Source organism: Acomys russatus, chromosome 11 (assembly GCF_903995435.1).
Source record: "Acomys russatus chromosome 11, mAcoRus1.1, whole genome shotgun sequence".
In the NCBI taxonomy this organism is placed as follows: domain Eukaryota; kingdom Metazoa; phylum Chordata; class Mammalia; order Rodentia; family Muridae; genus Acomys; species Acomys russatus.
This window is the reverse complement of record NC_067147.1, coordinates 53,439,136-53,451,309: the sequence shown is the minus strand read 5'-3', so window position 1 is coordinate 53,451,309 and position 12,174 is coordinate 53,439,136.

The following is a 12,174-nucleotide window of genomic DNA, read 5'->3' as shown; positions in this document are numbered from 1 at the left end:
CAGCTACACACAGCGGGGAAACCGACTGAACACCTTTGGTTGCATTCACAACGCCCTTTAAGAAGCATGCGCATGCACCTAGGGAAAGCCAGACTCCAAGTGTTCCTGCTGGAGCCAGGAGCAGGTCTGAGCCCACATCACAGCCTGGCAGGCATCCAGGGTCTAGGAGACACCACTTGAAGGCTTGCCAGGCTCCTCTGTGCTGCAGGCTGGTTTTGAGGGTTTTCTCGCTCATGAGGGATAGATGCGGCCTTGCCATGTCTGTGGATGGTCACGAGGGCTGCCCGTGATTAGCATTAAAGTAAAAATTTCAGAAACCAAGCCCGGTGTGGTGGCACACGCCTATAACCCCAGCATTCAGGGAGGCAGAGGTGGGCGGATCACTGTGAGTTCGAGACCAGCCTGGTCTAAAAAGCGAGTCAGTCCAGGACAGCCAAGGCTATACAGAGAAACCCTATCTGGGGGAAAAAAAATTGGAAACCTAAAACACGTGCTTTTGGTCCAAACAGGATGAACACATGGCAGAGAGTCTGATCCTGAGTGGCCCAGCCTAGAATCATCTATACCAGAGCCGTGCAGAAAGGACACATCCCTCGCCTCTCTGCCTCATTGTTGCAGTGTTTAAGATTGGAAAGTTGCAAGCAAGGAAACAGTAGGATGCTTGCCCACCGGGGCACCCATCCTCATGTCGGCGTGGACCGAATGTTACTCGCGTCCCTTGCTTTTCAGAGTCCTGTGCCGGCACTCTCCATTTGGACACACTAAAAGAACACTGAGTGTCTCCACCTAAAGCGAGTTCTTAAACCTGCTCAATTATAAAGCCAGACCCTCCACTGCTGGGAGCACCATGGACTTCACCAGCATGGTGAGGCACCTCACCTAATCCCTAAAGGTTAAAGGAGTCACGTGCAAAACTACTACTAAAAAGCACCACGCCTTTAAGGATTTTCCATCAGCAGGTACCTTGGCTTTGGTTCTAGATTCACCCCCCATGCATTCCCAGCCTTAGAAGAGTCGCTCACACCCAGCTCCCCCTCTTCCCAAATGCTCAACTTGAAGAAGCAACCTTAAGCTGGGTGGGAGAGATCCCTAGAACCCTGGGGAGCTGAGGGCCCAGCCTTTCCCTCTAATCTGCCCCCTCCCCCCACCATCCACCCCAAAGAGCAGAATTGCCAAGTTCAGCATTGCCCCGCCCAAGCTTGCCTCAGTGAACCTTGATTCTCCTGAGGAGGTGGCGGAGGTGACAGAGGCATGTCATGGGAATCGGCTGTGCCAAAGCTCACAGTGGAAAGTAGGTCACAGGGTGACCACAGTGAGTCACGCTGGCCAGCCTGGGTCCTGCGGGAACTTTCTGTGGAAAGTCGTCTTCTGACTCAGAGAGTGGGAAGGAATGTGGGGAGTCAGGGCGAGCCAATCCATTTAAAACGAGCGACCCATCAAGCGTGTATGAATCATTTGAAGGCTCTGTGGGGCATCCCGGGGTTGAGAGGAGACCTCAGTGGAAGTCCACTCCAGGTCTTGAGTCAGGGATGGTAAAGACGGCAGAAAGTACTTTTCAGGCATGACGAGAACGACATGGTAGACATGAGTGGAGCTGGAAAGACCAACTGACTCTCGGGTCTGTGTAAGCAGAGCACCCCCACCTAGCCTCCCACCATGCTTACGCACATCTTCTCCGCCCACACTGTAAACACATCAAACCTGCTTCGAAGGGGCTAGAGACAGCTAGTGGCTTAAAACACTTAATGGAGTAGACCGAGGCTTGGTTCCCAGCACCCACACGGTGGCTCACAACTGCCTGTAGCTTCAGTTCCAAAGGATCAGACACCCTCTCCTGGCCTCTGCAGGCAGCAGGCAGGCACACAGTGCACAAACACACATTCAAGCAAAACACCCATACGCATGAAGTAAATCTTTCACATGCTTTGAACATGGACCTGAGTTTGAACCCCAGGACATACGTGGTAAGAGAGAACCCACTTCCTTCCCTGCAAGTTGCCCTCTGACCACCAAATATGTGCTAGTATGCATGCATCTCACCCCACACATACACAAAAGGTACACTTAATAGTTAAAATGTTAAAATGTCTCATCTATTTAGTGATCATAAGATATATCTGAGATCAACTCTGCCTGTTTTCCTTTCATTTGTGCGCGTGGGTGTCTGAGTGCTCACTGTGACGTGGGTTCAGCAGGTCTCCTTCACACTGTAGGCGTTAGTAAGGGTTGCCGCCATTTTGTTTTTCTTTTGAGGATAGTGAAATAGGGCAGGGAGATAAAGTCTGAAGGCAAACCATACAAGTAGTTTTTAAACCGGGTGTGGTAGCACATGCCTTTAATCCTGGCAGCAGAAGCAGGCTGGCTCTTTAGTTCAAGCCCAGCCTGGGCTACATGAGGCCCAATCTCAAAAATACCAAAAGAAGAAGAAAAGGAAGAGTATGGGGAAGAAAAGGCGAGGAGGGGAAAGAGGAGGGGGAGCAGGGGGAGGAGGAGGGAGAGGAAGAGGAGGGGGAAGGAGGAGGGGGAGGAAGAAGAGGAAGAAATGAACACAGCTACACTGTTACATTAAGTGATGGAGATACTGACATAGGAAAGCATCATTGGATGGATTTGTACAGTAAGCTTGCAGAGCAAAGGTGGCCTGTCTTATAGGACCACTTCTGTGTGTGTGTGGTCTGCTGGTGACTGAGATGCCATTAGGCAGCATAGCATATGATACATTTGATTTACTTCTAGTTCTTAATCAGCTTTGTTTCCACTATGGTTTGGCTAAATACCTCAAAAGGCCCTCTAATCTGTTAACGGTCTGGTCCCCTGGGTGGCCATGTTTACACTCCTCCTTGATCTGGAGTTCTGTGCTGGGAGTGCTAGCTACTGCCCTCTGCTATACATCCCAGATCCTGTCCCTCGGCCGTTCTGACCTAGCATAAGCCACAACCTCTGGTCCAGGACCCAGGACCCAGGCCCACAGGGTCCTTCATCAATGTGGGATCGTGAACACAGAGGCACAGCTGCTAGAGGGTGAAGGACTCACAGTAGAGTTGAACCAGAGGGATGGGAGACCCAGGGATGCAGGATCTGGGAGGACGGATAATCAACTCACAGTGAGATGAAGGATCCAATGAAGATGAAGGGTCTCATGGGGATACGGGACTCACAGCTGAGACCAAGAATATAGACAATATAGTGGTGCTCAGTGAGATTAAGGATCTAGAGAGGGTGAAAGACCCGCAGGGGATGAAGGAACCAGCAGGGATGACAGAGCCAGCGGACATGAGTGATCCACACTCACATTATCCTTTTACTGAATCACATGGCTGGCCTGCCTTGGCAGCCCTGGTACCCACATTGTTCCCCAAAGTGATGTGCAGGCTTGCCTTCCCTCCACGGTGTTAGCAGTGTTATAGCCGCTGTGTTGTAGACATCGGACGGAATTAGTGAGAAAATCTCCTTCTGGTTCGGAAGTGTGGGGACCCCAGGCTTACTGAGAACTCACGTGAGTTGTGATGGACTTCGAGAGAAGCCTTATTAATCTTTCCAAAAACGTACTCTTTAACATCCCTGAGCCAAGGAGGCTGGGGAGATGGCTCAGAGGTTAAGAGCACTGGCTGTTCTTCCAAAGATCTTGAGTTCAATTCCCAGCCACTACATGGTGGCTCATAATCATCTATAGTGAGATCTGGTGCCGTCTTCTGACATGCAGGCACACACCGTGTTAGACTACTGTATCCATAATAAATAAATAAATATTTAAAAAATCACTGAGCATTGTTAATGCCTATATCCCAAGCCATAATTATCTCTCTACACACAGGCAGCTGCAGGCCCTCTGGACTCTCCAACAGTTATTTTGTTCAGTTACTAAGCACTGCTCTGAGCCAGGCCCTGCATGGGGCCCTGAAGACTCAAGTCCCTTTCCGCTGCCCTGTAACTTGCCTGGCCTCTGTATCCCTTCATCCCCCTTTGGGGGGGGGGGCTGCTTTTTATAGGTCATTTTGTTATTCTGTGGGAATGGGTGCCCTGGGCTGTGCTGTGGACTCCCTGACCACCAAAGCAGCCATAGTCTGGCCCTGGCACCTATGTGCTGCATATACCTCCCTTATGTCTGCTTGGGGGCCTCCATATATTACGGTTCCTGTGTCTCTCTCCTGCCTTGGGTCTCAGAAGGTACCACCACCAACCTCTGGGTGGTAATGCCAGCACCCCTCACCAGGACACAGGGGTGGCCTCATGAGGGTGGGTCCTCTGAGTGTCTCCATGGATCTTAGGCCCTGTGTGATTTTTCTGGTACAAGTGTATCTAGAGCTTCATGCTAACAGATCTGCACCTGTCTCCTCCCCCTTCCCGCCCTACCCCCTCCCGGAAACCAGAACCAACCAAACAAGAGGAAGGCAAAGGGTCTTGTGGCTTGAAGAAATCATTGCTTACACAGGGAAAGGAGATGAGAGTGAACTCTATGGAGCTGAATTAGAACCACAAACGACAGTAAGAAAACACATTTCCAGTGCCTGCATCCGTGTCACGTAAGCAGACTGGTAGACAGGAAGGAAATCACTCCAGCCTGTGCCCGGGGCCTGTAGACTGGGAGGATAAAGGCTCAGACACTTGAGGTCTACTGGACACATAGCAGATTCCACCACTCAGAACCCCATCATGTGGCCGCCTCCTGTGACATGAAAACACTCTCTCTCGTACTCAAGACAATTGTACAGACCTGGGCTGTAGCCATAACTTCCCTCAAATCCAGTTCTGAATGGATCTGCCACCAGCTTCCATCAATAAGAGCTCACGTCCAGGGCAATTGGCCACTGACTTGGCAAAAGCCTTCCGTGCTGTTCTGACTGGAATGACCCTCGGAGGCAGTCTGCCATCTCAGGGATGATTAAAAAAACACTCATTTCTTTTGTGTCAAGGTTCTCTGAGCTCTGTCCAGAGAGCTGTGCATCCTAAACACACTGGTTGGCCACATCAGTGACTTTCTCCTGGTCAGGCAGGACAAGCAGGGGTGAATTCCCCTCAGAGAACTGTGTTCCTTGAGCCAGGGCAGATGCTTACCCACTATACCCTTCTCAGGGCCCCATGAGAATCATGGGAATCTAATCCCAGGACCCTAGAAGAAGTGTGAACCCCATCAGAGCTCAGCAAGGCTGACCAGCAATTCTCAGCCCTGACCGCACAGTCACAGCGGTCCCCTCAAGGCAAACACGGATCTACTCTCATGGGTCACAGGACTCCACAAATGAGTGATTTGGCTCAAGAATTCCTACCTGCCTGTCTGGACCATTCCTGCTCCTGAGTTCTATCCCCATTCCTTGTGCCACTGTGACTCCTTGCCCCGTAACGTTCCCAGACACATGCTCCATATCTGGTCCAGCTCAACACCTGCTGACGTAAAGCCTTGTTGCTTTCTGTTGGCCAGCATCATTTTCGCAATTCAAGTCCCATGATTTTCCTCTTCTGCTACTTCTGGAGGAGGCTCCCAATGGCTCACTGCCTGTGCTCAACTTGGAACTGAGGCAGGTCCTGTCTAGGACCAGAAGGCTCTCCCACTTGCATTTCTTCGCTGGCAGATGAAGAAAGATTTACCCTAAGGTGCATGTCTAGTGAGAGGTGCCACAGGAATGGGGCCCAGCATCCTGGAAGGAGCAGGGACTGCAAGCAGGGGCTGCTGGCCCAGGAAAAGTCCTGGGATCTCCCCAAGAGCCACCACCTCTCGGCAGATCTGGGGTCTCACCCCTACCCCTGGCCCTGTCTCCTGGGCTAGGGTCACTATCAGGGGCAGACAGCCCTCAGCTGGCCCTGCCTGGTGTATCATTTCTACAAAGGCTGGACACTCTGGGCCAGGGCCCAGCTTTCCCTGGCTTCTGGCCTGAGTACATTTTTTAAGAGGGTGGGGAATTTCTAGTCCAAATGCATTTGAAAGGGTTTTTTTGGGGGGGGGGGATGGGAGATTTAGGAACTGCTTTTCAAATAACCGGTTTTTTTTTTCGTTTTTTTCTTCTTTTTTTGTTTTTTGTTTTTTCCCCTGAAATTCTCTCCCCCAGACTTAATTATGAGCTACAGAGCACTGCAAATTAATTTTGTATGCTCTCCCTAAGTATAACATAGCACACACTATGATGAGAGTTGTTTAAATAACAATACGATAATTCCAGTCTTTGTTATCGTTCCAACAGAGGCCAGAGCAATTAACCCTTCTATAAAAGCCACCATAGGAATCCAGGGCACTGGGACCTTGGAGATCTTCAGGAATGTCTAATATTCTACTACTTCAGGTTGGGAACAAGCCAGCAGAGGTTTGTTGAGAGGCCAGTGCTCCAGGTACTCTGTCAAAGTGCTGTGGCGGGAAATATGTCCCCAAGGCCCGCAGCCGTGCCTGCAGCAGCACTGTCCATGTCACTTGCAGGCACACACAGCTGTGTCACACAGGGTCTGGCTCTCACTCAGTCTGGGAAGCCTGACATTTGGTGCCCCAAGGCACGATCTGTTAGGCGTGTTTGAAAACTCCCTGTGCTGTCAGGGTTCAAAAACCGGATAGAAATACAGAATTCTTTGTTTAGATTTAAAAAAGAAATAGAACAACTCAGCAGAAAAAGGATTGAAGCTGCCAGATCCCAGGGCCTGCAGACCAGCCAGACAGCACAGGCAGCTGCCTCCCCCAGCACCTCCCCACCCCTGTGGGGCCACATAACGGGGAGGGGGGAGGAGGCTGGGTGGAGGCCCTTCATTTTACCAGTTCATTGTGTGGTCTGTCTTGGCTTCTCTGTTTTCTAATTTTACAACAAGAAGGCTAGGCGCCTCTTTTGCATGGTGGGAAAGCCTCCCCGGTCTATCCCGGACCTGCAAGAGACCTTCCCAGGAAGAGCCTGAGACCAGAGCTCAGAAAGCCACCCTGAAGAAGTGAAGAGTTAAGGCAGTACTTGCTCCGGTTTCTGGCGCCCACAGCCCGCTGAGTTTTCCAGCCTTAGGTATCTGCTGGGAAATGCAGCTGGGAGCCAGGTGACACGGCTGTGTTGGTTTGTTTTGGTGTTACCAGAGAAACTAGAGGGGAAAAAAAATAAGAAACTAAGTTTCCACAAAAAATCCAAACTGACTTCAAAAGTGTCTGTGTGCGTGGAGAAAGAAGAAACACTCCGTCCGGTCTGCTTGGCACATGCCACACACCTGGAAACACCCACTCCCCACCCACTCCACTCCCCAGACTGGAGACGGGAAAGCCAGGAGATTTTTTTTTCCATGCAGGAATGAGCTGCCCATGTCTCAGGGCCAGGAGCTGTGCCACCTCTGAGGTCACACCCAGCCCAGGTTGGGGACACACTGCACTGACTGCCAGCCTTAGATCAGGACTAGATTAAACAAAGCCAACCACAGAGGACACTGCCTTACTTACTCAGGCTTATAAATAGGAGGGAGGGGTCCTCACTAATACATTAAACGTCAGGAATTAGGGACCGGAAAGGAGGAGTCCTCGAATTTAAAGACGAGGCATGCGGCCAGACGTCAATGCCAGCTGGGGCTCTAGTCCCATCCACAGAATCTAACAATGGCCCTTTTGCAAATCCAGGCACTGTGGGAGCACCCTCCCTGGCAGAGTAGGGCCAGAAGTGGGCTCAGCTCTGCTGCTGGCTGCTCACCCTGGGGTAATTACACAGCCCTCAACCACTCCGTTAGTCAGCATCCGCTGTGGTAGCAAATTCCCGAGAAATCAACCAAAAGTAAGATAGGCTTTTTTTTTTTTTTTTTTTTTTTTTTTTTTTTTTTGGCTCATGGTGTCTTGGTCCCTGGTTGATTTGCTACAACACTATGATTCTCTGACAAACTGATCATTATGGTAGGGGAAAGTGTGGGAAAACGAAGCTGCCAGGACAGACATGACAATGCCCTTCCTCCTTCCTCCTATGCGCATTTGGCTGTGAGTGAGTGACGCAGCAGCGGGGTGAATGTATACTACTTGACATGGGCACAGCTGTGTCAAGGACCCATGGGGGCAGCAAAGCTTCCCCTGGGGGAGGCTCAGAGGGAATGTAAAGCCTCCTCTTGTGCACGTGTGGATGCTGACAGTGTGCTAAGAAAGGGTTCACCAGAGCTTTCTGTCCACGGGATGTTTACTAACCTGGAAATTGTTCCCTTACAAAGAATGCTCCTACTGAGGCTAACCTCCCCATTCAGCTGTATGCAGTGACCCCCACCTCCATGTCCAGCTGTATGCAACGACCCCACCTCCATGTCCAGCTGTATGCAATGACCCCACCTCCATGTCCAGCTGTATGCAATGACCCCACCTCCATGTCCAGCTGTATGCAACGACCCCACCTCCATGTCCAGCTGTATGCAATGACCCCACCTCCATGTCCAGCTGTATGCAACGACCCCACCTCCATGTCCAGCTGTATGCAATGACCCCACCTCCATGTCCAGCTGTATGCAACGACCCCACCTCCATGTCCAGCTGTATGCAACGACCCCACCTCCATGTCCAGCTGTATGCAGTGACCCCCACCTCCATGTTCAGCTGTATGCAATGACCCCACCTCCATGTCCAGCTGTATGCAATGACCCCACCTCCATGTCCAGCTGTATGCAATGACCCCACCTCCATGTTCAGCTGTATGCAGTGACCCCCACCTCCATGTCCAGCAGTATGCAATGACCCCACCTCCATGTCCAGCTGTATGCAATGACCCCACCTCCATGTCCAGCTGTATGCAATGACTCTACCTCCATGTCCAGCTGTATGCAATGACCCCACCTCCATGTCCAGCTGTATGCAACGACCCCACCTCCATGTCCAGCTGTATACAGTGACCCCCACCTCCATGTCCAGCTGTATACAGTGACCCCCACCTCCATGTCCAGCTGTATGCAGTGACCCCCACCTCCATGTTCAGCTGTATGCAATGACCCCACCTCCATGTCCAGCTGTATGCAATGACCCTACCTCCATGTCCAGCTGTATGCAATGACCCCACCTCCATGTCCAGCTGTATGCAGTGACCCCCACCTCCATGTTCAGCTGTATGCAGTGACCCCCACCTCCATGTCCAGCTGCATGCAATAAACACACTGAGTTTCTGGGGTACTGTGGTTTTTCTACCTGAAAGCCCAGACCACGGAATCCCAGCTTTTCTGTGTTTGGGTGCATGCGTGCGTGCATGTGTACGTGCGTGCATGTGTACGTGCGTGCTCGCTCGCTCCATCGCATCATGTTGTATCTCATGTGGCTCCAAGGATTGACCTAGCTAGGGTTAACGAGAAAAGACAAAATAACAGGTACATATTGAACAAGGAGGTAGGGTGTCTCTGGACTTACCTGTGTTGGACAAATTACAAAGTGAAGTCACGTGAGCTGTAGATTTCCGAGTCTTAGCCTCTTTCGTCAAGCATTGCTCTCCAGGTCACTCCTATGTCAGGACATTTAGATGTTTCTTCCTTTTCGTGGCTAAATAGAATTCCATGCAGATAGGTCCACCTTTCGGCTATGTGGATGATGCTATTGTGGCCTGCCTTTCTTTTCAGAGTAACTTGGAAATTAATGCGAGCAAAAGCAGCAGAGATGGACATAGCTGCTCCTTCAAGCACTGATTGGACAAGCTCTAGTCACCGTGCTAGGATGTTCATGACCCAGGCTTCCTCAGCTAAGCCATGTGCTTTCTAGGTATTGGCCCTTCTTCCTGCCCGCAGATGCCCTGGCAGGTAGGCTCGTGGCTCTCGGTGAGGGACGGAATGCCTGGCCTCTTCCTGAATACAAAGGGGTCCAGAACCCCTGGGCCTGCAGGATGAACCCTCAGGTGCGGGCAGAGCTGCCTTAGTCTCTCACATGCTGGGATTACCAGGTGGCACCACATTCCTTGCTCGGTGTCCAGGTCTTGGCGCTGTTTGCAAAGGTCTGCGTGTTTGTCAAACTCTTCGGACTTAAAATTGGTACAATTTAAGGATGTATAGCATGCATTTAAGGTTTTCTATTTTAAAACGATCAGCCAGGGACTTCTGTTTTGTCGAGGTAGAGATCTGAATTCCCTGAAAGTCAGTAAATACAACTAAAAATGATTAATTAAAACAAAAACCTTTAAATGCATGGCTGACTAGAAAGTATAAACCTAGAGAAAGTGAAGGTAAGACCGCTGAGCAAAGCCTGAATTTTCAGTGACTTAGGGTTTCTCTTGCTGTGGTGAAACACCATGGCGGTAAGCAACTTGGGGAGGACAGGGTTTACCTCAGCACACAGTTCCACTGCACAGTCCATCCCTGAGGGAAGTCAGGGCAAGAGCCTGGAGGCAGGAGATGATGTGGAACCAAGGAGGGGTTCTGCTGACTGGCTTGCTCCTCCTAGCTTTCTCAAGTCTGTTTTCGTAAACACCCTAGGACCACCTGCCCAGGGGCATCACCTGCCCACAATGGGCTGGGCCCTCGCACATCAATCACTGATTAAGAAAATGCCCTACAGACTTACCTACAGGTCAATCTTACGGAGACGTTTTCTCAGTTAAGAGTCCTCTTCCCTGATGTGTCTAGGTTTTCATTTGACAAAACAAACAAACAAACAAACAAAAAACCAACCAGCACAATTGAGCTCTTGTCAGCTTGACACACAAACACATTTTTTTTTTTTTTTTTTTTTTTTTGGCTTTTCAAAACAGGGTTTCTCTGAGTAACAGCCGTGAATGTCCTGGAACTCTCTTTGCTGGCCTCAAACTCACAGCGATCCGCCTGCCTCTGCCTCCCAAGTGCTGGGATTAAAGGTGTGCGCCACCACGCCCGGCAACACGTCACTTATTAATCCATAACCTTCCCCCCCCGCCACTTTTTTGGTCACTCCCAAGATCTCACTAATATTAATATCACAGTATAAAACATAAATAACTTTAGAAGTCCCACACACTTTTAAAACTCAGTGTTTTTAAAACAGCCAAAGTCTCTCTAAAACTCCAAAATATCTCAACTTTGGGATCCTGTAAAAAATAAAAAGAAAAAGAAAAAAAGAAAAGAAAGAAAGAAAGAACAACAACAACAAATAAAACAAAACAAGAGAAAATCTCACACACTTTCTAACTCCCAAGGGAAGAACTAGGGCACAGTCACAATCTGAACAAAACAAAGCCACGCTCCAATACTGTTAAAACAGCTCAGTGTCCAATGTCTGGGACTCGTGGTCATGTAGGTCCGTAGGCATGGCACGTGTCATAGCTTAGGCCCACTCTCCTCCATGGCTTGTGCTGTCCTTGGTGACTGTCCCATGATGCTGGTGTCTCCAAACTGTTGGGGTCTTCTTCTGCAGCTGGGTTGCACTTTCTCCAATCGCATCCCCTAAGCTCTCTTCTGGGACTCTGATCCTGCCATATGGTGACAGGACTTTTCTCAGTCCTGGGGCTTTGCCTGTAACCCAGGCTGCACCGACACTAATGGCTTCTTCTGGACTCTCGTCAGGGGTTCCAGCCATCCCACAGAGTGCCAAGCCTCCATGACTCCTTCATGCCTTCTAAATCCAGTGTCACCTGGGTGACTGTCACACATTACCAAGTACAGCTCCTAGCATGAGGTACAGCCTTGGTCACCTCTGGACCACAGCCTCTGTGTACTGCCCCTGCAGAAGCACTTCTCAGGAGATTCTGCCTCAATGATTCTGGTCTCTTCTTCATCTCAGCTGATTCACCATCCCCAGATGACAAGCACCCACAAGATCTTAATTCAAAGGACCTAACAATCCCAATAGATTTTATTTTTTGAAGGACTCTCCAAACTTCTCTCTGGTACTTCACAAGTCAGGACCCCATCACCTGCATTTCTCTCAACATTCTTGTCTTCCAAGACCCCAGTACTGTTTTCTCTCTCTCCTTTCTTTTCTTTTCTTTCTTTCTTTCTTTCTTCTTTCTTTCTCTTTCTTTCTTTCTTTCTTTCTTGTTTTTTGAGACAGGGTTTCTCTGTGTAGCCTTGGCTGTCCTGGACTCTGTAGACCAGGCTGGCCTCGAACTCAGAGACCCGCCTGCCTCTGCCTCCCAAGTGCTGGGATTAAAGACATGTGCCTTTATTTTTTAAGTTCCCGCAACAGCTCCTTAAATTCTGAACACCTAAAGGTTTCTTCAGCCCTAAGTTCCAAAGTCCTTCCACAATCCTTCCCAAAAGATGATGGAGTCTGTCACAGCACTGCCCCATGACCTAGTACCAATTTCTGTCTTG